General features: G+C 40.4%; 1 protein-coding gene and 1 long non-coding RNA gene across 3 annotated transcripts in view; one reads left to right on the forward strand and one right to left on the reverse strand.

Annotated features, from left to right (window-relative positions):
- The window catches only part of znf469 (zinc finger protein 469), a 233,639-nt gene that overhangs the window by 58,228 nt on the left and 148,536 nt on the right, over positions 1-26,875 (forward strand). The gene's annotated exons all lie outside the window — the stretch shown is intronic.
- Positions 1,609-2,289, reverse strand: LOC146627697 (uncharacterized). Its single transcript, XR_014906363.1, has 3 exons — positions 2,115-2,289; positions 1,836-2,041; positions 1,609-1,756 (listed from the first exon to the last, which is right to left on the reverse strand). It is a non-coding gene; the product is annotated as an uncharacterized LOC146627697 (long non-coding RNA).

The following is a 26,875-nucleotide window of genomic DNA, read 5'->3' on the forward strand; positions in this document are numbered from 1 at the left end:
CTGTCCCACTTTCTGCCACTTTGATCCACATTGCAGGCCCTGCTGGACTTCAGCTTGCCTCAGTGTCTCAGACGTCTTCACTGACCGCACCTATCCACTTCACCCTCAAAGCTAATTATGGTTATGCTCTATAAACTTTATTCCTGTTTTCTGCAAGACAGAGCAAGACATTAACCAGAATATTATTGATGTTTAATCTACTACTCATGGCTTGTGTGTTTTGATATGTGGCTGTTTGTAAGCATGCATACACAGTGTGACTCAGGGCAGGCATGCTTGCCTAAGCGAGCGTGTATAGTGAAAGGGTTGTGTTCCACTTAAGTGAGCCCTGGAGGCTTGTCAGTTCCCATGTCTTTGTATTAGAGCAGTTCATAAGGCCTTTCTGCCTTCCTAGAAAACGGGCATGTGTGCAGGCAGGCCAGGTGAGGTGAGGTGCAGGCAGCTGGTACTTCTGGACCTCTCTGTCTTGTAATGAGTCAGATTCTGCAGAATAGGATTAATCAAAATGAGAAGTTGTTTTTGGTTTGGTCTCCACTTTAACTGTGTGCAGTGTGATATCTTCTCAAAGACAAGTTACATCTAGCAGAGAATATCAGGCGCAGCCATGGTTTAATGTAATGATGGGAAGTAGAGAAGGAGAAACGGAGAAAAGAGGAAGAGACAACAGAACAGACAGAGGCTTAAGCACCTACTGATATGGAAGTTGCACTAAATCTGGCATGAAAGTTTTTGGCATTTGGACTGAGCCTGAGGAGAAGGATGTCAGGAGGGAGGGGAGCAAGAGAGATGAGAAAGAGGTGTGGAGACAAGTCTGGGTCTGAGTGGAAACTTGAATGGAGGGGAAACTGGGCTGGAGGCCACTCAGCAGATCCACCTGAACCCTGCCAGAGCAATCAGCTATCAGAAGTTTAGAGAGGGAACCATTTACCCCCCTAAGTAAATTCACTAGGGGTTTGTAGGGATTTGGCTTGCTTTTTGGGCTCTAATGCAGGGATATTTTGGTAAGTGAAGTCCTCTTGTTTTGAAGAGATGGTTCCAGAGCCTGTCTGCTTTTTAATGGGATCACAGCAGACACTCCAGGAACCACCGCCAGGTGAAGCGGTTCTGCTATCTACTTCCAGCTGTGTAAACACACACACACACACACACAAACATACACACAGACAGACACACACACGCAAACTCTCCCACCCAGACACAGTCAGAGACATGTCCTGTCAGTTCTAATAAAATGCTTGCTGGCTCCCATAGAGGGAAACGCTCATAATCCCATTTTCTTTCAATGAAAAACAAAGCAGATTCTTTTGCTTTTGAGAAAGTGTTTGGCCTTGTTAAAAACAATGAGTTGCTTGAAAGATGCAAACAAATTTAACAAGAGCTAGTGGTGTCTGTTCTCAAGCTGGGAATGTTCAAGGGAGCGTGACATTGTCCTTCCCCTCTCTCTTTTTCTCTCTTTCTTCGATATTTAATGTTATTTAGTGTTTCCTGCAAACGTTAATTTGTTTTCTGGGCTGTTTTTGTCACGGCGACGGATGGCCGGTACTGAATAGGACTCAGGTGCAGAAACCCAGAGCGGAGACAGTAGATGATTTAACAGTTTATTACGGTTAAGTGCAAGGGGGAAAAAAAGGGAAACGTGGCAAAGACAGAAAATGACGAGACGTGGAGCCTTGGTGTGGCGTGCCCAGGGGAACGTGGCTAGGGCGAGGGAACGAGGCCTGAGAAGTGGAACGGAGCTGAGTGGGGAACAGTCACACTGAGGGGAGAGGATATAGGAGTTAGGCAGGTAGTGAAGGCAGCTCAGAAGTGGCCAGTATAAGAGCAGCAATTCTTACTTGCAGTTAGGGACCTGGAGTGTTTGAGAGGGGGATGATGAAGATCCAGGGGAGGCTGAGTGGCGTGGAAAGGCTGACCTGAGATCCGGGGCTCCAGATGGAGTGTGATGGCAGGAGGGCAGGCAGGTGAGGCACAGAGGGATTTCCAAAATGATCACTAGGTATCCCGAGTCCGGAGGTGGAGTGAGCCAGGGTGGGTACAGCAACTGTAGTACAAAAGAGTCTTTGTTAGTAAGATAAATCACAGCGAGAATTTGAAACACAAGACCTGTTACCAACATGGGTTGATGACGAACTGGCAGTGAGTGAACATCGATGTGTGGTTTAAATCCCTCTGGCTTGATAGCCTGCAATAGGCTCCAGGTGTGCAGGAGCTGGAGTTGGCCCTGCCCAGGGGCGGATCCCAGGTCAGTTCAGGAGCCTAATGGAAACTCCAGCCACCCACCGTAGACCATGACAGTTTTCCTTCCCTCTAGGCTTTCAACCTTGTTTGCGGTTGATGAGGTGATATAGAAAACTCACATCTTTCTTGTTTTTTTTTCTTTCTTGAAATAATGGCACCAATGTGTATCCCTGGGAAGTGCATGCATCTGTTTGGGATGTTCGCTCTCTGTGATTGTAGGACTCTGTTTTACTTGGTCAGTATGACCTTTTGCACAGGTTTGTGCAATGAGGGAAGGAGGAAGCAGTGGCCAGGCAGTAGCTTTGCTGTTAAAGGCATTTAGACTTTAGAGCTCCATTGTTTATGTAACTAAGAGAAAGTCAAGACTCCCTTATGGCCCTTTTGAAAAGCAGATGCCGGAGATTTTTGCTGCTACATTTTATGGCTTATTTGCTACCAAGGAGATTCTGAGATATCTTAGGGGAGCACGTCTTTTCTCACATTTCTTCTGTCAGGCAAGAGCTGTGGAAGTTCTGAGACTAAGGGGTTTGAGCTGTTAGTCTGGCAATACTTATTTTTAATACTAGTCTGGCAATACTTTATTTTGTTATATTCTTTTAATATCTTATTCTGTCCAACAACTCCACCTTTTGTGAAATGTTTTTACCCTTTATCACCTTCACCTCTAAGATGGTTGATGCATAAAGGCCCTTTCGGCCGATTCAAACCTCCAACCGATTAAACACTAAAACATTCTCCAAACAGATTTTCCAGGACTGATGGTGATTGCTTCAATAAGTCATTTAGTTTCCTATTCAGCCTTGAGGATTTATTTTTCATTAAACAAGGAAAATATTCTTCTTAGTTGAGATAGTTCCATGGGCTAGAACCAATCACCACTCTAATATTAGTGGTACACCTACAAACATACACACACGCACAATCCATCACTGACAGCACTCTTGGTCTCTAAGCTGCCATGTTGATCCTCTGGAGCACAGCAGAAATGGTCATAAGCTCAGAGGAGCCATTGTATTGACAGAACTTTCATAACCACATAGTGTTACATAAGGCCCATGTCACAGATCTTGCACAGTGTGTGAGCATATTTTGTGTGTTATGTGCTCAGCCATGTGTTACATTTTAGCTGGAAGGTGCGATGTTTTAAATTATGACTAATCCACCATGCCTTGGAGCTACAAAAAGAAGGTCTAACTGAAGATGTCTGTCTAACAGAATCCTATGCCAGAAAAGGCAAACTAGTCTGAATAAGACCACAGTTATCCAGTTGTGTGTTTTTCCTGATGTGTGCCTAAAGTGTGACTAACCCTGTGGTGTTAAGGTTTGTTTTCTGCAGCCTGGGTAAGCTTTCATTAATAAGGAGACAGACATTTTTGCATTTGTGGAGAATTAGAATTTATTCCTAAGAGAAACTGGTTTGCACAATGGCATAATCTTTGGAAAACAAAGCAATTTTCTTGAATACCATCACGTCTAAATGCACAAACAATTACAAACGCTCTGCACTGGAGAGGTCACGGGAACACATTTGTCTCCTCAACATGGTCTAAAAGAATTTGATTTAGTTTTCCCTCTAGATGCTGTGTAGAAAACTTCATCGCTATTCAGTGTTGATGAATTCTGACTTCAGTGTTATTGTGGTACCCACAATCCTTTGTCAGGAGTGTGCATTTTGGACTGCAAAAGTCCACGTGTTTGCTGAGAGCCCAGCGTTATTGAAACTCCTGCCTCATCTGTTTGCTCAGCCGGATGACTCAGAGGTCTGCTGGGGTTCAGTCAGCTGCTGCCCCTCTGGATGTGCAACCAAGCTTTCAAACTTTCACTACTGTTGTGGCGTCTGCTCAGTCCACATATGTGAATCACTGTTGAGGTTTGTGTGAATTAAACGGGTTACGTCATACATAGATCACTTTCATCTGTTTTTTCATCTGTTTTATGTATGGCAGCAGAGAGACCTAATGTGCTGCACAGCACATGATATAGCTTAGTGTTAATGTGGTGTTGATACGTATGTGCATATTTATAGACTAGTATTCTGACTTGTAGGGTTTTATGTTGGGCAGGGTACGTATTGGTGTTGAGCCAAATGTTTCTGTAACACTACTGAAAGCTGGCATTTGTCCGATGTTTTCCTTGTATAGTTTGAGTCTGTGCTCTAGATTTATATAAAAAGTTTGAGAGTATTCTGTTGGATCTGCATTCAACATTCAATCAAAGTCAAATATTAAAATAAACAGCTGATGCTGATACGTTACAAAAGTAGTTCAACAAATCAAATGGCTGACAGATACATGATTTGTTAACCAGACTTAATGAGAATAAATAATTTCTTCAAATCTCTTCAAAGACTCACTGTTAATTCCAAATATTCTGAGAAATGTCAAAGAATACTAATCCATAGTTTTATGAACTTATTAGTTGTGCACTGTATGCATAAGGCACAGGTGTTTCTGTTTAAATATGCAGCACACACAATGTAAGCACATGATTTTAAAAGTGAACAAGTTACGTGTGATTTTTCCCTATTGTCATCCAAAAGTCTGTTTGATCTGACTGCTTACACCTCCTCCGGTGGCATTCGGGACTTCCGCAGTGATCGATTGGCTAAGTGGCCCACTAGCTTAGCATTGTGAGAGGCAGCTGAGTGATATATTGTGTGTGTAAAAGTGAAGGGCGTTAAGTGGAACACAACCCAACAGCAGTAAAGGCCGCAGTATATCTGGCAAGACGTGTCTTTTCTGCAGCATATCCATCCTTAGTCTAAGTTGAAGTATGTGTGTGTTTGCATGAGTGTGCATAGTCCCAATTCCCCAAGCGGGGTCTTACCTTACAGGGTAACCCCATGACCTGATTTATGTTTAGATTTTATTCCTTCTGTTATGCTGGATGCTTTTAACAGGAACTGTAAACCATTAAATCACCCAGTGAAATGCATGTCATATGAGACTTTCATTATAGGTCATACATTGAAAGCTGTACATTATTGGCTATTCAAAGTCCCCATGCTTTGAATGGCTTAAGGAGTGATTCTCAAAGAGAGAACCAAGCATGAACCGATGCATGTGCTTATTTATTTAAGTTTGTTTGTTTTAGAGCACACATATCCAACTATAAGAGTGTGAAAGAGGGAAAAAGTGGTAGCTTAATTTGGAGAAATAATCTGTTGCCTCGGTAATAGAGACTAATGTGGAATTAGGCAAGCATGCATTCATCTGGAATGCTTCAGCAGCAGCAATCAGCATGGAAAACACAATGATATGGAATTTCCCTGTCAAGCTTTCATTCATGTTCTTTTACACTGATTCTAATGTGGAAAAATGTGGAAGGGAAGCTTACTTGGGGAATATGAGGATTTAGACCTGGAAAATTATCTAACTTATCAAATATGAATGTTCTATAATGAGTTCACATTAACCTTAATATCCTCAGCAGTTTTAGGGCATGCTGAATGCTTTCCATTGAAAGTTCACGAAAAGAAACCTTGTTATGGCATTCACTTCCTCTAGTTCAGTGGTTCTCAAAGTAGGATCCAGGTACACCAATGGATTTCTCAGTTCTTGCTTGTAGTTCTTGTGTTCCTTAACCTGCACAGCTGCTGCAGCTTTCTTTAGCATTAAGATATAAAACTGTAGCCAGAGTTCCTGAAACGCAACCATAGCCTCAGTCATGATGGCCTGCTGCTAGCTAAACTGGAAATCAAATCACACATGAACAAAAGTTAAGTACTAAGACAACATCAGACTATAAAATTAACACCTTATACTTTAATATGAAGAGCCCCATGAGGCTTTGCTCTTGCTGCTTTTTTTGCTACATTATCTCTGTGACATGAATTGTGGCACAATGATCGTTTCATGTTGAGTTTCCAGTATTGACTAGAGCCAAACTTTTTGTTGGAAAATAAAATTTGATTAACTGACCAGCCCTGTGCTGTGTAGTCAAATGAATATGTGTACAAGATGGGGATTGCCTCTGCTTTCACTTAAACAGCAGTCACTGATCATTTCCTTGGCTAAGTGAGTGAAGGCTGAAGCATTGGGAGAAGAAGAAAAATGAAAGGTCTATTCGTGTTTTTCTAAGAATCAGAGTTCTGGAGGGAACTTGTACACGTCCATTTACCCCTCCTGGACTGACCCTTCTGACTCTGAACTGTACCCCCCTTCATTGGGGCACTTTCACTGGTCAGCCACTATGTGGCCCCATGCTGGAACTTACTGGACGGCTTTATAAATGGACATCTCTTCACCAGCTTTCCATAACTTTCATGATTTTCATATCTGCTTCCTCTTCTTACTACCCATTGCTTCATCACCCTCTTCTCCACCCTCTGCCTCTTTGTGGGAAATACTCATACAGCATTGGGCCATCTATCAAACAGGCCATTAAAAAGAAATACAGAGACAGAGTGCACCTCTAACAGTAAAGCAATGAATCACTTAGTTTCTCATTACCGTGGGTTATTGTCAATAGAACTGTGGAAAAAGAAAATGTTATATGGACAACAGTCCAATGCTGTGAACGAACTCTTTATGCATACATTATTAAAGCAGCTCATAAATGCCTATGTGTTTTATTACTTTATTTTCCTAGGGTGTTTTCAATTTAGTTTGATCAAACTGCAACATGTCTGATTGATATTTGGATGTAGATTATACTTTTAGACAGCAAAAATGGACATGCAGTAAAACATTTAACATGTAAATCATACACCTTGAGCATAGGGCTGAACGATTATGGAAAATAATCTAATTGCGATTTTTTTGCCCCAATATTGCGATTGCGATGCGATATGCGATTATTTTTTAAGGTCTTTGTCTTCTGTATTATTAAACAAAGACAAGCAATACATCATATAGTATGGCCAATACTATATTACATTAATTTTAAACTGTTCTTTCCTGGAAGACAGACCTCTGTTATGATGACATGAGGTGATGCATGAATTGATGACTGACATTTTTATTTAACTTCTTCAATCACAACAGTATATTTGAACATACACAATAGTTTATTTTTAGCTTACAAACATCTGAGCATAAAGTGCTGACAAGGAACCCTGGTGTAAACATTAAAATGAAAGTCAGTACAATGTGCAGATTGCAGAAATATACATAAAAAAAAATCAGTGGCTTTACCACACTCAGTTTTTCGACATCTGTGAACTACTAGACAGTCATTCAATTAAAAAATAATATTAAATAAATAAAACTAATAAATAAAAAATACACACATCTTACTGATCTCTGCAGTCAGTAACATTACACATAAAGTGCAAACATAATAGCAATTGTATAAACACACACACAAACACGCCTTTAAAGTTTAAAGGCGTGAAATTGGACGGTCTAGTTCTGATCTGCGTCACCGCTGTCTCGGTGGAGTTTAATAAACTCGGCCGTCTGCTTCTTGCTATCTAAAATATAACCAGACACTGGTGTAAATTCTCGACTGTCTCATACTTCTGTTTAATAAGTTTTCTGTTTGACGTTTAGTCAGCTGTGTGAAAACCAAGGAGGAACCCACCCGGGGGATTAATAAAGTTTTATTTTATCTAATCTAATAACTTTAATCTCAGCCAAACCGATTTACTCACGAACAAACAAAACACTGAAAAAAGCCCAACAATAACATTTTTAGGTTGTCTAAGTGACTTATATATTACGTTTAACCCGAGCAGCGAAACTCCGCGGTGATCTGAAAATGATGTGCCGGGAGTTGTGCCGTTCTCGGCCGCATCAGTAATCCTCGAGCTCCCGGCTAGCTGTCGAGCTGGTGGGTAGCAGACGCCTCTGAAAACGTCGAAGCACTTTTGCAAATATGGGATATCTTGATAAACCGAGCAGATATTTGATGTTTACACAACTACTTTCTCGCCTGAAAATATGTTAAAAGTTTATTTTGTGACCCAGAAAGATTAGTATGAGTAATTTTAAAACTTAGTAGCGGCCGCCATTGCTGGAAACTGGAGTTTGGCTGGGCCGCGCTATGAATTCTGGGATATGGTAGTAATTTGGACAGCCTTATAATCGCAGTATAATCGCAGCCTTTGCGGTTAGAAAATTGCACTTGATCATGTCGCGATATTATCGCAAATGCGATATATCGTTCAGCCCTACTTGAGCAATAAAAAGACCCATGTACTATAGTAAAAATTACCATTATATTATTTGGTTTTACACAGCTTACATAAAACAGCTACACCACCCAAAAGCCTTTGACAGCTGAGCAGAACTCAGGCACAAGCCATTTATAAATCTATAGTGATGAATCTTTGATTCATAAATTTGGGAAACAGCTTTGCCACAGCTATATTATTATTATTATTATTATTAGTAGTAGTAGTAGTAGTAGTAGTAGTAGTAGTAGTATTACAGAAGACCAGAGGTTCGAATTCCCTATCTGGCCACCTCTAGAGTTTGCATGTTCTTTCCAGGTACTCCAGTTTTCCCCGAATGGATGTCTGTCTACGACAAATTAGCAACCTGTCCAGTGTGTACCCTGCTTCTCGGCTCACGACAGCTCGAGATGGATAACAGTTTGTTCAATGACCTCTCCACCACGGCTTCAGATGTGTCCACTTTGCAGCCAATCAGAGACCCAGAGTTCCTGATAAATGTATTCATTCTGTTGGTGTCATCAGCTATGCTGCTCTCCCAGGAGACCACAACAAAGGTCACTGCACTTGCACAACAGAGTGATAAAACAGATCTCCAAAACACAAAACACAGCCTGCTCAACTCCATGTGTTCCAATTCAGCCTATTGTTGATGGGGATGCCCAGGTACTTGCATTCCTCCATCATATCAACATACCCTGTCCCAAGAAAGACTTAGTCCATGCAGCTATCCTCAGTGGATATCAACCATCTCACTGCTCTTATTCATATACAGAAGCAGATGATTTTTCCCAGACCACTGCACAAATCATCCAATAAGACAGAGTCATAGCAAATCTCACATACTCTGGACAGACAGACAGACAGACAGATAAAAACAGAATATAAAACACAATAAACAGTAGGCAATCAAAAGAAAAAGGGGCAAACAAAACAAGATCCATTCACAGTGCAAGAGTTGTTACTACTATTGACTAAACTGAAATAAGCTGTTAATAAAAACTAGGTTAAGGAGAAGAAAGTAAATGTAGATGTGCATGTGCATTGAGCTAATAAAGGCTGTATCAAGAGTCTTGATTGTGGTTTGCAGAGAGTTATGCTTAAAACTCAGTGTCTCTCCTGCTTTCTGTGATGCATTGAAGGGCCTTATAGCCTAGGGTACAATAGAGTTCCTCAGTCAGTGGTCCAGGACAATGACAGTAGTCTGTTGGTAAACATGCTCTTCGGCCTCAGGAATACTTTGTGCAGAGGGTTCCTGTTGTTATCCATGATTGAAAGCATTTTATTGAGGGTTCTTTTCTCTGCCACTGATGTAAGGGGCTCCAGCTCCATGCCAACACCAGAGCATGCTCTCTTAACCAGTCAGTCCATCCCTATTCTTAATGCTGCCTCACCAGCAAACCACTGTGTAGAAGAGAACACTGGCAGCTACTGACTGGTAGAACATCGGCAGGCATTTATTGCAGATTTAAATGAACTCAGTCTTCTTGTGAAGTACATCCTGCTCTGTCCCTTCCTATAAAGTACACCTGTATTAGCTGACCGGTCCAGTTTGTTTTTCCCAACATTTCTCCTTCAACAGCAGTGGCTGAATTACCTTAAACACACTAAAGAAATCAAAGAGGTGCACATCACCATGCAGCCTACTGTCTACATGGGAGTAGACAGATATAATCATCTACATGCTGTCTGCAGCATGTAGATGATTATATCACCTGCTCCCATTTTTTTGTTGATATGTGGATTCCAGGAGTTCAAGATATTTTTTTTTTAACCTACGGCCTCTGGTGGGCCAAGATTCAGTTCTTTAGCAACCTTATCATAAGTAATATGAAGGCAACTAGTCATTAGCTGTTAAGCTCTGATGGTGTCAACTTCTTTGATACAGGAAACCGACAGGATGTTTTCCTCAATGCCGATATCTCCTCAACGCCAAGTTGTAGAAGGCAAATCTTAAACTTGAAAGCCAGGTCAGAGCTGTTGTAAGATCTAGCTTTTTTCATTTGAGGGAATTAGCCAAAATAAAGCCCATCTTATCGAAACAGCATTTTGAGACAGTAATCCACGCCTTTGTTACTTCTAGGCTGGATTATTGTAACGCACTTTATTTTGGGGTTAGTGATGCGTCCATTAGGCGGCTGCAGGTTGTGCAAAATGCTGCAGCACGTCTTTTAACTGGAACAAAAAAGTTTGAGCACATTACCCCAATTTTAATTTCACTCCACTGGCTACCTGTACATTTTAGGATTGTTTTTAAAATTCTCTTATTTGCTTTTAAATCTCTTAATGCCCCCCCCCCCCCCCCCCCCCTACCTCTCGGAGCTACTACAACCATATACACCTCCCCGTTCCCTTAGGTCCGCCAATCAGCAGCTCCTTAAGGTACCAAAAACTAAGTATAAATCTAAAGGTGGTCGTGCTTTTGCTGTAGTTGCTCCAAAGTTGTGGAATGATCTACCCTTGCATGTTAGGCAGGCCTCTTCTCTCTCTGAATTTAAAAGTCTTCTTAAAACATATTTATTCGCTGAAGCCTTTGGCATTGATTAGAGGGGTTGACTCAATTTGTTTTGACATGTTTCAATTTATTTTAGTTTTTTAGTTATTTATTTTATCTTATCTCATTTTAATTTTCTTTACTTATGCTTTTAGCATGTACAGCACTTTGTGAACTCTGGTTTTATGTTAAAGTGCTTTATAAATAAAGGTGGTATGGTATGGTATGTGACACAGGCATAGACACAGACAGTCTGTGTCTAGCACAATTTCCATACAGCAGGCCAAGACAATTAGAATACTGTTCAAAAGGTGGTAATGTTCTGTAAAATCACCAGTCATAACCTTAAAACCACTAAAATGTTGGATTAGCAGGCATGCTACAGTGGACTGCGTGATGTCACGCAGTCCCTCTGCATCAGCTGATGGTCGAATGCAAACCGTAACAACAATAACAGAGCAGAATTCTACAACGTACTTTCCCATTGTAGTGTAAATTTCAGTGGTTTTTCTGTAATGCAACCGTTCTCTGACTTGTATCCCCATGTGATGTCTGTGTTGTGTGTGTAAGGTCGGGGGGCGGGTTCATTCCACTGCAGGGCAACCTACCACTGCATGTGGTGAATAAAATTTTAACTCGAACTTGAACTTGAACTCAGTGCTCTAAGCCTGTACATCATAATGTTCTAAAATCTTGTGTTCTACATCCTGGTAGCAGGAATGGACAGTTTATATTTCCTCCTTTTAGCTCTTTCCCTCGCTCCAGCTCTGCAGCTCCATCAGCTCCATCAGCTCCATCAGCTCCATCAGCTCCATAGGTTTAGCAGCATCAGTTGGTGCTGTGTGTAAACAGTGCATTGGCAAAAAGAAAAGGGTGTATAGAGTAAAAAAAGTTATTAGTGATTTACAATATTTGAGTATTGTAAGTGATGAGGACAGGAGTAAAAAACAATAAATCACTGCCAGTTTTATCCCTATCCATTTCCTGCACTAGATCTTGCTTATGACATTGATATCACTTGAACTGTCATGCCAATATAATAATACGCCAAAAGAGATTTATTTTGAAGCTATTTTCTACCTTCCTTTCACTTTTTACTCATCTCTTCTGCCATGTTGACTGAAATTGAATAGCAATGGAAAACAAACAGTGCTGGTGCGGGTGGGATTCTGTCTTTGGGGATTAAAGTGTTACATTTTTGCTCCAAGTGTCACTACACTGACTGCTTCAGTGCATAATGCCTTTATTTATTTCATTTCATTTTATTTATTTTTAAAGTGACAGTAATTTCTTTATAACCCCATACTGGCTGTAGCTCAGGTGGCAGAGCAGGTCAGCCACTAATCAGAAGGTCGGTGGTTCGATCCCAGGCTGCCTCCTGGCTGCATGCCAAATATCCTTGGGCAAGATACTAACCCCATGTTTGCCTACTGGTGGTGGTCAGAGGGCCTGGTGGTGCCAGTGTCCGGCAGCCTCGCCTCTGTCAGTGCGCCCCAGGGCAGCTGTGGCTACAATGTAGCTTGCCATCGCCAGTGTGTGTGTGAATGGCTGAATGTAGTGTGAAGCGCTTTGGGGTCCTTAGGGACTAGAAAAGCGCTATACAAATGCAGGCCATACTGGACACATATAACTGTTTGCACCCATACTCATCTGTGTCATAACTGAATGCACATGGTTTTAGGATTTGTAGCTTGGACTTCCCAATATAATTATCTCTGATGTTCCTTACAAAAACCTTTCTAAATTTGATTAGAAATAATAGAAAAAGAAACACGGTCCACTGGTGTTTGCTTACATTTCCATGGGTACATTTCTAATTTGGAATTATTTCAGACAAATAGAAGTTTAAACAAACAGGGCTTGAATTGTTGCCACAGCTAACTAACATCATATCAATGATGGTGGGACTAGAAAAGCGCTATACAAATGCAGGCCATTTACCATTTTTACCATATTTTTATACTCAGAATTACAGAAAGTTGAAAAAAACAAAACAAAAGAAAGAATAATTTCTGCAACAAGTGCAATCACATTTAACCATTCCTGACATTTTAGCTAGTCTCAGATGCTTATGCTTTACTTGAAACTGGGTGACCTGCAGCACTGCTCCACTTGTGGATCACTGTAGATTATGCTTTTTGCTTCGAGATGTAAACACAAGCCCCAGCCAATCAAATGGAATTTACACAACTGTTCCAGGGCAGTTACTAGCCAATCAGATTGCATGAAAACTGCTGTGATCCTAACTAGTGAAATTGGTTAGCAGTTGGTTAGTGTTGCTATGGCGATAACCCATATGAATGATGAAATGAATGAACTTCCTCAGAATATCATTCAGTCAATATTAGGGATGTTTGTCGCCACGTGTTTGATATCACATCACATGATTTGTGCTTTATGCTTTAGCTGTAAATATTACATAATACTTTTCTGGGTGCCACCACTGGAAGTTGTGTAGCGCTTTGTTTTTGTTCTCACTAATGTTTGGATTCACAGACCTAATGAATGAGGTGCAAGTTTTTTTTACATGATATTTAATTGTATCAAGCTACTAGAAATTGTGGCTACTACCGTGTTTGCCAAGGTTAGAGCAATAAGGATTATGACATTATGTCTGATGTTGTTCTTAATGTAATGACGTCATTACTCAGTGGTCACAAGGGATCTGTCTTCTTGGAATACTAAGGTGGATGTAACACTTTGTAAATAGTGCATCACTGCCCTGTTTCATTGCAGTACTGTTTGGGGAAAGTCCAACTATTGAGCTGATAAGAAGTGGTCAAGGTTCCCTCTAATTTTTGATGTGTCTGAGCGAACACACAAACTCCCTGAGCGGTCCCTTGGACCACTGTGAGCAACAGCAGACGTGTGCACTGTGGTCACGCCAGCATCGAATCCATCCAAGTTACATGGTTTATTAAAATAATCAAATTACAGCATTTACATTTATGATAGACTACTTTTAATTAACTGCTTTAGCCCACTTACAATGAAAATTTAAAAAAATCTTGTTCATGGCCTGTGTAGTATGTTAACACTATTGGAAGCAAAAATAACTTGAACTCCAATTTTGAAAACACAACTTTCTTTTCTTTTTTTTCTTCTTTTTTTTAAATAAAGCTCTGACTTGTATTATGAGTCTGTGGTCTGGGAGAGAGTCCTGTAACTCTCTGTCTGCAAAATACAGTAAATAATGACCAATGTTGGGCAATTAATTATATAGTTACTTCTTCAAAAAAGTAACTGAATTATGCAAGCAGCAAAGTTCTTTGCAGCTGTTTACCTAAAAATGCAGCCAAGGCGTTTTTTTAAATAAACATTTCAAACTATTTACAGAACAATCAGGTGTTCTGCATCAAATCTGATGCCACACCAATTATTTGTGCTACTCCAAAAAAGAATTTCTGTCCACTAAGGAGAACAACAGCCTGATACCTGCAGGCCTGACAACAGGAGATGTATCACTGCTGTAACACCTGTAACATTCAGCAGTCGCCTCATTGTTCTGACACACACAACAAAACTATTGACTACACTACACACTAACTACACAAGATTTGCGCTAAACGTCGCAAATCTCTCACATCTCAAAACACCGCCGTCACCCCTAAAACTTCCCCCTTCCTAAACAACTAAATGCCATGTTGCCATATCATTTTTTGATTGGTCGACATGGTACTTTTTTCGACGAATAGGAAAGGGTGGGTTTTTTGGTTCCACGGACGGAGAGTGCTTTAGAGCATTTTCCTTATAAAATGAAGTTTTTACCATTTCTTCTCGCAGTAAATATAAATGATAGTATTCAGGAAGAAAACCAAACATTGCATATCATTTTATCATAACTCTGGTTTTACGTGGCCGATCAACACAATTTAAAAACTGGTATAAAGTCCACACTTTTCCCGTCAATTGTTCCGTCTGTCCTGCTCACATCTCCAATGGTTGTACACGTTGTCATTAACGTGGCTTCACTCCACATCAACCATGCCACTTTGCTAGCTAAAACACCGGTGTCGACACATAAGGACGCTGTCATAGCCTGTCAACGTTGATTAGCTGCGTATATACGAATATGAATCGCGTGATTGGCTGGACTATGGGATAAAGTGGCATCGTTCTAATCCCATACGGGAGCAGCCAGTTACTTACTGACTAACACTGCAAAACAGAATCAGAGCTTAACAGAATTAAAGTTTTAATTTTAATTTTAATTCAGGTTGGATTTTTTTTGTGCGCAACACAGTTTTTCTGTGCGCAGAGACCGTGCCAGCAGTGCGCAATTGTGCACGCGCGCAGCTTAGAGGGAACATTGGAAGTGGTATATCTTTGATTGTATTATCTTGTTTGGGCTCTTGCGTGGGACCTGAAGTCTTTGTTAACTTGAGCTGTTTTTAAGTTTCCACTTCCATGCTTTGTTGGCCAGTTATTCTTTTGCATGCGCATTGTCAAAAACAGACGTCTAGATGTTTATGTCACATTTTGTCTGGATCCCATTGGCACATTTCAGTTTTTTCGATTTCTCTGCCACAGCAAATCCACCCAGTGGCCTTCTACAGCGTTTCCTCTACTGTAGGTATGGAAGGACTGATGTTAGTAATTTAATTGCTGGATCCTGTCCTATAAGCCCATATGGTTTCACTGGGATGGATGATGACTATTAATCGTGCTCTGTTGCCTGTGAAAAATGAATGTGAAACTATTGTGTTACAACAGGGTCTGTTGGGCAAAATGTCTTAAACACTTTGTTTGAATGACAGTGTCAACAGGTGATATTCTGGATGTTTTTGTGGAGAAATACTAACAGAATTTCTTCACAGTCCTAGCAAAGCAAAGCTTGAATTGCACTTGTTTTACTTGCAAACAGCCAAATTAACAGATGAATTAACTATTTAAAGTAAGTGTGGTCACCATTTTAATCGCAACTAACATCATCTGTGCCTGATTCCAGTATGCCTCTCAGCATTTCTGTGAACAAAACTGGAATTCTGTTATAGATCCTTGGTTCTGGCGCTATGGTATTTCATTGGCTTAGATGACCCATTTGCTTTACTGTGATTGGTCCACAGTCTGAGAAGCATGACTTAAAGCTTCCTAAGAGCCATTAACCGTTCCACTGCTTGGTTGTCATGGCCCTGTGCATGTTCTGTGTGACTGTATTAGTTTAAAGGCATGCCATCAACCTCACCCCTTTCCTTCACATGTGAATTTTGTTACTGCTTCTGCTTCCTGACTAAAAGCATTGGCTTTTGGCACTTTTGGGAACAATTGGCAAATCAGTTTCAGGATTTAAGTCTCATCTCATCTATTTCGTGACCAAAGAAGTTTGTAATAAGCCAAAGTAAAGCCACATCAGTGATGTCTTGTTACCTCATTTCTCCTCAACAGCTCTTTACGTCCAACCTTATTGTGGGGTTGACCTCCCACATTTTTCTCCCAACATTGTGTGTTTAGATAACTTGACCGTTTTTTTTGTGCTTCTCTTTAATAGTTTCACAGGACAAACACGTGATTAAAAACAGTAGGAAGAAACAGTTTGGTTTCTGCAAATTGATTGTATGTTAATACATAATCGAAGGCTTAATCACTCACCCGTACAGACTACCTGTTTTCCTTTCAATGCTCACAAGTGTTTCACTTTTAACACATTTTCTGCTCATCGTTTACCTCCTGCAGACGTTCTTATTGCAGGGCTTGCTGACTACTGTATAGAGGTTGGAAAGGTCTTTAAAGTCTCTTTCCCCTGAGGTCATGCTTTTAGGTTGTGAGAAGTAGCAGTCCCTCTTCCCAGCAGAGCCGTAGTACACGCTAACTGTAGTGAGGTCACCACAGTAAAACAACACAGAAAGTTTCCTAAGGTCATAAAGGCTGGCCGCTGAGTGTTTGGAGCTGTAGGGGAATACGTCCTGGATAATTGGTGGGATAATTTCCATAGCGGCAGCTGAGGTCAGGCATGGGCCTCCTTCCCCGCTGTCCACAAAGCACACATACAGTCAGAGCCCCTCATTTGTCCTTCCTCCCATCACCATAAAATGCTTTTTAATATACTTTTTTCTTTGCTTTCTCGGTTTGCCTCAACTTTTGGCCATACGTACTGTCCTCTGTCCCCTTGTCCTAAAAAGACTCTTAACCATAACCTAATGACTGCTATATACACATACACATATGTAAACATACCGATGCAGAAAGCAATTTAAATTTTCTAAATGCAGTAAGACTGGAAGACAGATGTAGAGATGATGTGATAATGTACTATAAATCATCGTTGTACCTTTAAGTATGCCTAAACACTGATCAGAAAGAATAGCCAATGATTGGATAGTCAAAATTTGCAAAAGAAGCTTTGATGTTATCATGTGGTTACACAACTAATGGCGTTATGCTTTTCTCTGAGGCTGCACAATGCACTTTCCAGGATGACAAGTTTCTTTAAGTAGAGAAGAAGAGTCATTTGTGCTGATTAACAGTAATCATCGCTATTGTTCTGAATATCAGTTGGGTAAAGGGAATCAGTGATTGTTTTCTCAGTTAGAAATAACTGATGTAATCACACTAGGCTTAATATTCACTTGATTTTTTGTTTCTTTTTTCTTTTTCCATCAGTGTCTGAGGGAAATACTTGGCGCTCTGTTGTTTTTGTCATTTATCTTTATTTCCTCTTAATAGAAACTTTTCCCTGGCATTTTCCTGTCTTCTTCACCTTCCTTTGTTCTTAAATCAGCAGCCCCGATCTCTGCTGTCCACCTGTGTTATGCGCTGCAGAGTGGGTCTCTGTTATCATCATTTCTTTTTATTTATCACCTTTCTAGTTGTGCTAGTCATTCAGTGTACGCTCCAACTTTCTCTGTCTGAGCCAGCCAGCACAGCGTGTTGGAGACTTGCTCAGTGGGTGGGAGGCAGTTGCATGCGAGGCACACTCTGGGCCGCGTGCTGTGGGCTTTGCCCCCCTTTAAACCTCTGTAGCGTCTCTCTTCACTCACTCCATTTTTCTTTTTTCCTCCCTTTTTCTCCGAGTTCCTGCAGTGAGGGAAAATCTTACGGTGTGGTTTATTTATTCTGGTTTGGTGTTGGTTCTCACATGTCCTTGGCAGGATTTCATACCACCATGACAGTAGCCTGGATTGTGAGAGATTATCATGTGCACATGGGTGTCCCTCTAGCTGTTTGCATTAATGCCTCTGCAATAGTACTTGCCTAGAGGATAGAAAACTTATGGGTATTCATTTATGTGTGCAATACAACCTTTCATTGTTAATGTTGGAGCCAAGTGTTTGACTGCCAGTGCATTTCCTTGCCACGGTGCTTTGGTCTCCAGCATCTAGAGACTCATCTTTCCTCCCTCTCCCTCATGTGTCTGTCTGTCTTGTTTATGTTCCTCCTCAGAGAGAAACCACGATGACCTTGTAGGAACGAGTGCAAGGTCTACAATTCAGCTGGTGATTTGAGGGAATGAATGAGGGGGTTTAAAATAAGGGGAGGGCTTGGGGAAAGGAGGTGGTTAAGTGAAAGGCGGATTGGGAGCTAAGCTCTTTCCATTTGACTCTTTCCACTAATCCCAAATTGCAGCCACTGGAAGATGGTGACCTCTTCCTAACATATGTTTACAATTAATCTAGCTGTGGTGAGAGCCTGTTTTCACCAGGAGAGAATGATAAGACTAAGGAGCAACTGGTCCTTATTTGTGTAACCAATTAGCTGGAAACGCATCATCTGATTTTTATCACGCTTTTTTTCTGGTGAGCAACACATCATTTGAGACTATTATTTAATATAGAATATTTATTGTCGTGATTGTAGATGTATTGGAGGCCTCTGAGGACAAACCAAGATGAAGAACAGTTTTCAGTTGAAATAATCTTAAATGTATTACTGGTAAATAGAAGTGGTTGAGTCTTTACTCTTCTTTCCAGCCACAGCTGCAGATTAGATATCCAATTTCATGTCCACAAATATGCACTGTTTTTAATTAAAGGCCAAGCAATTTGTTGCTAGGGTCAGCAAAAGCTTTGGCATGTTGGGCCCGTTTTGAAGCTGATGACGTTATTGTTGCCCTTTGCTCCTATTGTTGCTAACAAGGAATAAATCTGAGGATTTCTGTTTCTGCTTCTTTGCTGCCTCTTTGAGCTCTGTGACTTGCTGCGAGCAGGAGAAAGTTGCAGGGGACCCAGGGCGCGCTGACATCCAGCTTCCATTGTGATGTATGAGATGGATAGAGAGGGGGAGAGAGATGCAAACTCCCTTCCAGTGTTTGGGAGGCACATAAAACATACTACAGAAGGGTCATAAAAAGAGCCAACATTAGTGTCCAAATTTAAAACATGTCCCAGGTCTCAGCTGTCGCTCGCAATAGGATTTCTTGCCCCCCTACCCCCCACCCAACACCCCTTCTCTTCTCCAGAGCTTTGGCAGGGACAAAGAATAACACAACAAAGGAGAGGGGAACTGGCAGGCTGCACGTTCCCAACATACAGACTTTATTAGTCTGAAGCATCAGCATTGTTTTTCCCCCACGACGGTTAAAGATTGAACAGCATAATGAATAAGTGCAGAGAATATAAGATTCAGGGGGTGACAGACAATGAAAAAGCAAAGAGGGGAATGTGATTACTTTATTACATAAATCTGGTATCTTATAAAGGGTTGGCTTTTGCAAATTGCAAATACACAAATGCTGCATTGAAACTCAGCTCAGCTATTATGTATTCATGCTGATGTTTTTGGTTAAACCAATTGGGTTTTTGAGGCATTTATCTCTGAGATTTCAGCTGCCCCCAAGCACCACTGAATTTGAATTTCATTTGTGGTTCTCAGACTTTTAAAAAAATGACTTTGAAAACTTAAACAGCAACTCTCATTTCACTTCTCTTCTTTCTGAAACAAAACCACATTTGTTTTTGTCTAATTTAACGTGATCGATCGCAGATGTTCTAAACGGCGGACAAAGATCAACATTATTCGTTCGTCTTTTAATTTGACTTTCGACATGGTAAACCTGCATTAGGTGTTCCCCGGGACACACAGGCATGAAGATTAGTGAAAGTAGGCCTCTGTACACCTAGAGGCCTATATTATCCATTAAAGGTAAAGCTATGTTAATAATTGACAAGTCTAATCAAAAATAGTCTTTTACAACGTGTATGATTGTCGCAGATTAAAAAAAACACTTGCTAGCTTTAGTGTATATGGCCAGAGACTGGGTGAACTGGCCTTTTATTGGCCAGTTCACCCATGGCTAAAACTATACTGTAGGCATGACACAAGTAAGGTGACACTCTTATTTTCACATGCTTTTAATCTGTGGTGGTTTCCTGCATGCCCAGGTATATATATGTTGTGTGTTCCTGTAAATGAAAGCACGTGTTAATAGAGGACCTTTGTAGCATTGCCACCATTAACATTAATGATGCATAATGATGTTGAGAACATATTAAAGCTATATTTTCACAAGCTCAACATTCAACACCTCAAGCGTGGTACATTTAAATCGCATTCCTGATCATCAAACCCCACATTCAGTCTTGCTCTATGCTGTGAAAGAGCCATATAGACACTCAAAGGCCAGCAGTGCAGGGAGCTTCAAGTAGCAATCCAAATACACAGTAGTATTCTCAAACACCATGGGACTGCCAAATACAACACTCGTATTTATTTATGTATTTATCTGGATTTCCTGTATACTTGTGGAGATGCTGGACGTAGTGGGATTTGCTATCTGAAGCCCATTTGACAAACTTTGGCAAAAACTGGCCAGGCTCTGCCATGTTGCATAATAGCACTGGGTTATTTTTCCTTGGGGCTCATATAATGATGCTGCTGTCCCCGTCCCTGAGACATCTATATCCTTACACTTCTACAAGGTTGCTGTGTCTGACAGGTTCCCTCTGCTGCTTCCACCAGAAATGTTGGATAAAATGTGTGAATATATAGTTACAACTGTCTAGTAACCCTACATGGTGTGGAGTGATTAGTTTTCCTTCATGGTATTCCTCTTCACAGAGGAAATATAATTGGGTAATCAATTTGTTTACTGTAGTTCATCAAACCGAGAACTTTAAAGACACAGTTCTTGACTGGAGGACAAAACAATATTAGCAGTGTAATGATGTAAAACTGCAACACAGATTTTGATTATAATTTAAAAAAAACTTAGGCGCCACGTTCTTGGCAAGGCTCCGGGTCAGCATTTTCTGTGTCTGAGTTCTTTTATCACAAGTACTCCAGTACTCAGTAATCTTAACAACTGTTGCATGTGTGCCATAGTCACTACAGATTTGATTTAAGTGGCATGAGAATTATTAAGAAGATGAATGAAATTTAAAATAGTCATGTCAGTGATTGATGCTTGCTTTCAGGATCCTCTGCCAGGAAGGTTCCTTTTATATTTTTTTTTCCAGTTTTTGTTTGTACTCGTTTGGTGAGGGTTAGGCAACAGATTTAGGAAAATATCATGGTTTGTCTGGCATAAAGCCATGCAGCCAGACTTCTCCCATGTCCTTCGGTGAACTCTAGGTGAACTCTAATCTCATTGGTGATCGAAAGTAATAGCATAACTCATCTTTTTAAACTTGCTTTCGGTTGATTTTTGTTTTTATGTTTTTAGCTTCTGTGAAACACTTTGTGATTTTATCTTGAAAGGTGCTATATAAATAAAATTTTACTTTTAATTTTTAGCATTTCTTTGAGGTCTGGCTGGCAGATTAGATTAGGAAATCTTTGCAATGCAATGCAAAATTTTCATCTTCAGCATATTAGTTTGCTAAAGTTAACGTTTATGTCAAAGCACTATTGCACCAAAGTACAGTATCGCAGTGTTAGCACTCGCTGGCTTTGCTGTATCTGTGGATACAACGCAGCAAACTTTCTGAGTAATCACAACAGTGAAACCAAACACATTAATGATTCCTCCATCTAGTACCGGTAAGCTATGCCAAATAACAAAGCACAATAATACAGCCCTGAAACTGGCACAGCTGAATAGACAGACTGCCAGTACAAATATTATTCTCACTTGTGCTTTTTCTGCGATGAGATGAAAAAATGTTTCCTGTCAGAAAAACCTCAAAATAAACACGGAGCAGCGATACTAATATGCAAATTCTTCTTCTATTAAACACTTATACTCGTTGTCACATGCTCTCATAACTTTTATTTGGCAGTTAGATATGGATTAAATTGAGCAATAAATGATTTTTGTTTATGTTTTTCTTTTTTTTAAAATAACTTTTTTGAGTTGAGTTTTAAACATGTGAAAGCTTTTCGCTTTCATTTATACACAGAGCTGTTTAATGAACTTTCAGAGGTCACTGTCGTCCCTCTTGGTTTGAAATTCCCAGTATAATCACTTGATTGGCACACATGCTCTCTTTAAAAGTTAAGCTTTGACAGGCTTCATAGACTTAGTATTTATTGGGATCTACTGCAGATTTAAACTGGGATGTCTAAATGAAGAAGGTCTGGTGACTGTCATCTAGCATAGGAAGCCAAAAGTATTTGTTAGTAGTACTTTGTTAATATGTTTTCTTTCCTTGTGTGCATTGAAGATGATGAGAATAGAGTACATTTTCACTTAAATTAGCTATATTTGTAACATTCAGACCTTTAAATGCTGTTATTCTGACAGTGCTTTCTCAGTGACCTTGCGACAGCTTCTGTCAGTACAGACCCATGCTGTCTTTCTGGATCTTTGTCTTGCATATCTCAACCAAATATTGTCTCACTGATGCTGACAGAACGCTCTGGAGTGTTGGACAGATGCTTGGAGGGTAAAAAATACCATTTTATTTTCATAGAAATGAAAATCTGATTTTTATAACATTAACAAAAGTCAGATTTTGTCAAAAAGCTCTTTCAAACCAGCATTTTTCAAAACTGGAAAGTAAACACTGACCAACTAAAAAGCTGGAACTGGAAGTGCATTTGCCCATGGTTGCAACTTCTGTGCCAGGTGTGTTTTACTACAGCAAATATGCTGCTGGAGTAATTTTGACATCATTAGCTGAGTAACCTTCTGCACAGCCAAAACAGACAGCAAGATGGAATGCACAAGGCAACAGTGTGGTAGCAAAACTTTGAGCTGAGAATCCTCCCAAGCCTGCAGTTGCTTTCAGGTATTTAACACAGCTGAGTCTAAATATCTAAATAAACATTTTGACACATCCAAGATTCTGCTGTGGCTTAAATAGAGTCATTATTATAGATTCATAAAGTCCTTATGCCAAAATCCACTTCATACCATGCTGCTTTTTTGTTTTCAGTTCATCCAGTTGAGGATTCTGGGGGAGCAAGAAGCTATCCCAGCTGTGAGTCCTTTAACTAAGAGACAGGTTACTGGTTTGATTCTAGCCGAAAACGCAAATCCCCTTCGGGGTTCGATGAGCAAGAGCATCCAGTGTAATACTCAAGCAAATCGAACATGCACAGTTACGTGCTGTGACAACTCCTTATGAAAAGGGAGTAGCTGAAAGTAGCTTTCACTAATACTGTAACTCAAAGTGTGAATCCTGTGTGAACAGATTTAGAAAAATTACAAACTTACAACTTAAAAATTACAAAAAAATTACAAACTGCACAGTATATTTAGCCTTCAGCAGCTTTCTTGGAATGTTTTATTTTTCCTGTTAATTAAATCTGATTCTGCAACTGGACAAACTGTAGGCTCCTTACTCAAACAGTTTCTGAGACACTGCTCCTTGGCAAAATTTAGTCTGCATTTAATGTAACTACACAATCATTCTCACTCTTCATACACTATTTGTCAGTAGCAAACATAACTAACTGTAACTCTTTCTCCACTCACAATTAATGATCGGTCACGGTTTATTTTTTTTCCTCTGGGTGGTGCCTTCATGCAGTGATTTGTGTTGTTTTTACACAGCTTCAGCTGAAACACTGTTTAGGACGTTTATACACTACTACCACATCATAGCAATGCATCTAATGAATAGCACAAACTTTGAATTGAATTTGGACCGCTGCCTCTTCGCTCTTCTGGGGACTCTTGACGTGATTCGAGCATGCGTCAAGTTTCTAAAATGTTCATTTTCAGGTCTTTGCTGTGAAGAAACTGCTTTTTCTTTTTCAGTTGGTGTCTGTGTATCTCTTTAAAGTTGATGTAAAATGTTACCGTTTTTGTTTTGTTAGCTTTATCGAATATTCTGATAAAATTTGCCCAAACTACTCTTTGTAAGCCTTGTATATCTACATTGTACAGTAACATTTAGCCAAACAGCCTATTGCTTTCAATGGCTTTACAGCATAATCGTTTGGCATTACTTATGCCAGCAAATAGAAAGAAATAAAGAGTTTTTAAATGTTGGAAATCCTCTGATCCACTGCTTATATAGACATAAGCATTACATATTTACAGTGTTACCTTTTTTTCTCTATGTTCACAGGACATTTTCCCTTCACATTTCTTTGTACTCTAAGAATCTGGCCAGTGTGCTTCACGTGTGCACACATGGCTGAACAGTAGCTTGTTTGTGTTGCTGAATAATCCTTAATCAACAATCCAAACCAAACCATAGTCTCTCATTATCCCAGGGAGCATGCCAGCTTGGCATACTGTGAGCCCTGCTTGTCTGTTTTTAACAGGAACCTAGTGAGACAGTAGAGGCCCTGCCGGCAACTGTACAGTACATGTGTGCGTGCCTATACTGACACAAACATGCAATGTGCACATGGACAAACACAAAGATAAATCTGCATGAACAGGATGCACGTGGGTTGAACTACACAACAGCGCAGGCCAGAACATGTGCATGTGCTTGTGCTGTCATAGCAAGTAAAAGTCTTCAAGAGCAAACAAATACTACAGTGCACATGGACATACACACACATGCGTACATATGAACTCCATGGACCATTTGAATATAATAGTGGGGTATTGTGACAGAGATGAATAACGTACAGAGGGATTATTAGCCGCAGACTTAATACTGCAAAAAGCCATCTTTCTTTCATTAGGCAGTAAAGGAGCTGCAATATGGCCCCTAAAGGCATTAATTAGACTGAAAGCAGGGTCTGTGTGGGCCCTACAGTAGGCACCACACATGGCATTGAGTACCACACGGCTGCATGTCCTCATTATCGAGGCTTTCCTCTTCAGAGCTTTCATCACTCCCCATCATTCAATCTAAAGAGGTAATCATCAGCTTGGTTAAGCCACTAACCAATAAAAATAAAGTATAAAGTAGTCTCAGTTAAAGACGTCTCAGTTTTTCTGTGGGTCTTTTCTCATGTCTCTCCTTGTCATTCTTGCTGTGATGCCCTGGACATTTTCTTCTATTATACACACACACACACACACACACAAACACCCACCACCCACACAGACGAATTACTTGAGTGACACGCTTCACAGCTCTGACTTCCTGCCACCCAGTGGGAGGAGCTGTCCATTACTGTGACAGACTTGACTTTTTAAAAATATTATTTCATATCAGGCCAGAGAGGTTAGAGAGAGACAGATGCTGTCAGGGAGTGATGGATGAGCCTTTTTTAAAAGGCCATCAGGGAAATAATAGACAACCCAGTGAGCCTTGAAAGCAGCGAGCTAAACCAGAACAATCTACACTCCCCCTCTCATCTCCGCAACTGTCAGATTGAAAAATGTCAGCAATTAGAAAGTATGGTAATGTAAAGGTAGTTTCACGTTAGATCTGCTGCATACTGAAGTAGCTGTGGCAGTTGAAGTGGTCAGAGAGAGCAGCAGCAGGAGGAAGAAGGTTAGAATATGGACAGATGGCCTCGGGGCTGAGTCCAAATGGGAGAAGACGGATTATGTAAACTGCCTTCCCCGTGTCATGGAAAGGTTAAGCAAGCTGTTAGTTTTTGTTTATATCCTTAATATTAATATATATCTTTGTCGAGTATTGGGAAAGTAAGAATTCTGCCAGTATTGTTTTTACAGCCGGCCCGAAGACGATTGTTGATAACAGATTAGGAGTGTCTGCTTCCAATGCAATATTTATAATTTGTGTTTTTCTCTCAGAATCAGAAACTTTATTGTCATTGTCATGAGAACAACGAAATTAAGAATGGTCCCCGATCATTGCATCATCCCTAGCAATATCAAAATATAAATAAAACAATAAAATTCAATAAATAAAATAGATAGAATACTTAAAATACTAATAAGATATAACAGTAAAACATTCACATACATTCCCACACACATGCTTCAGACCGTGCATAGATTAACACAAGAGTGGCGTGATGGACATTTTTTTGTAGTATTCAGATGTGTTATTGCAGTTGGATAACAGCTGTGTTTGAGTCTATTAGTCCTTGCTCTGATTGCCCTGTACCGTCTGCCTGAGGGCAACAGTTCGAACAGGGAGTGGCCAGGATGTGAGGTGTCTTTTATGATGTTTTGGGCCTTTTTAAAACAGTGGGCGTTGTGTAGAACTTCCAGTGTGGGGAGAGGGCAGCCAGTGATCTTTTGGGCGGTGTTAATGATCCCTTGGAGTGCTTTCCTCTGAGCCCCTGTGCAGCTAGTGTACCAGATGCATATGCAGTAAGTTAGAACACTCTCAATGGTGGCTCTGTAGAAGGACACCAGCAGTCTCTGTGTGATGTTATTCCTCCTGAGAATTCTCAGGAAGTACAGTCTCTGTTGGGCCTTTTTCAGCAGCTCGGAGGTGTTCACACTCCAGGAAAGGTTCTCCTCTATATTGACTCCCAGGAAGCGGAAGCTTGCCACCCTTTCTACACAGTCCCCATTTATGAATAGTGGTTGGATCTCTGGCATCACTCAAAGGAAGAGGGAAAGGCTTTGGATGGGTAATACGATGTCATGGTTCAGTCCATGATGTCATTATGGATATATCTCCTGATTGTGTGTTTGTGCACTCTAATTGACTCTATGCGTCTTCATTTGGTTTTTCATAAACAATGAATTTAACACACATGCTCTTTTCTTATTTATACAAAACTAAATATGAGATAATGCTTCTCCCCCCCCCCCCCCCCCCCCCCCCCCCCCCTGTAAGATTAAAACCATGTATGCATAAACATAACAATACTGTGCA

Source organism: Diplotaxodon limnothrissa, linkage group LG7 (assembly GCF_057381915.1).
Source record: "Diplotaxodon limnothrissa isolate DT_005_m linkage group LG7, D_limnothrissa_male_GT1.1, whole genome shotgun sequence".
Lineage (NCBI taxonomy): Eukaryota > Metazoa > Chordata > Actinopteri > Cichliformes > Cichlidae > Diplotaxodon > Diplotaxodon limnothrissa.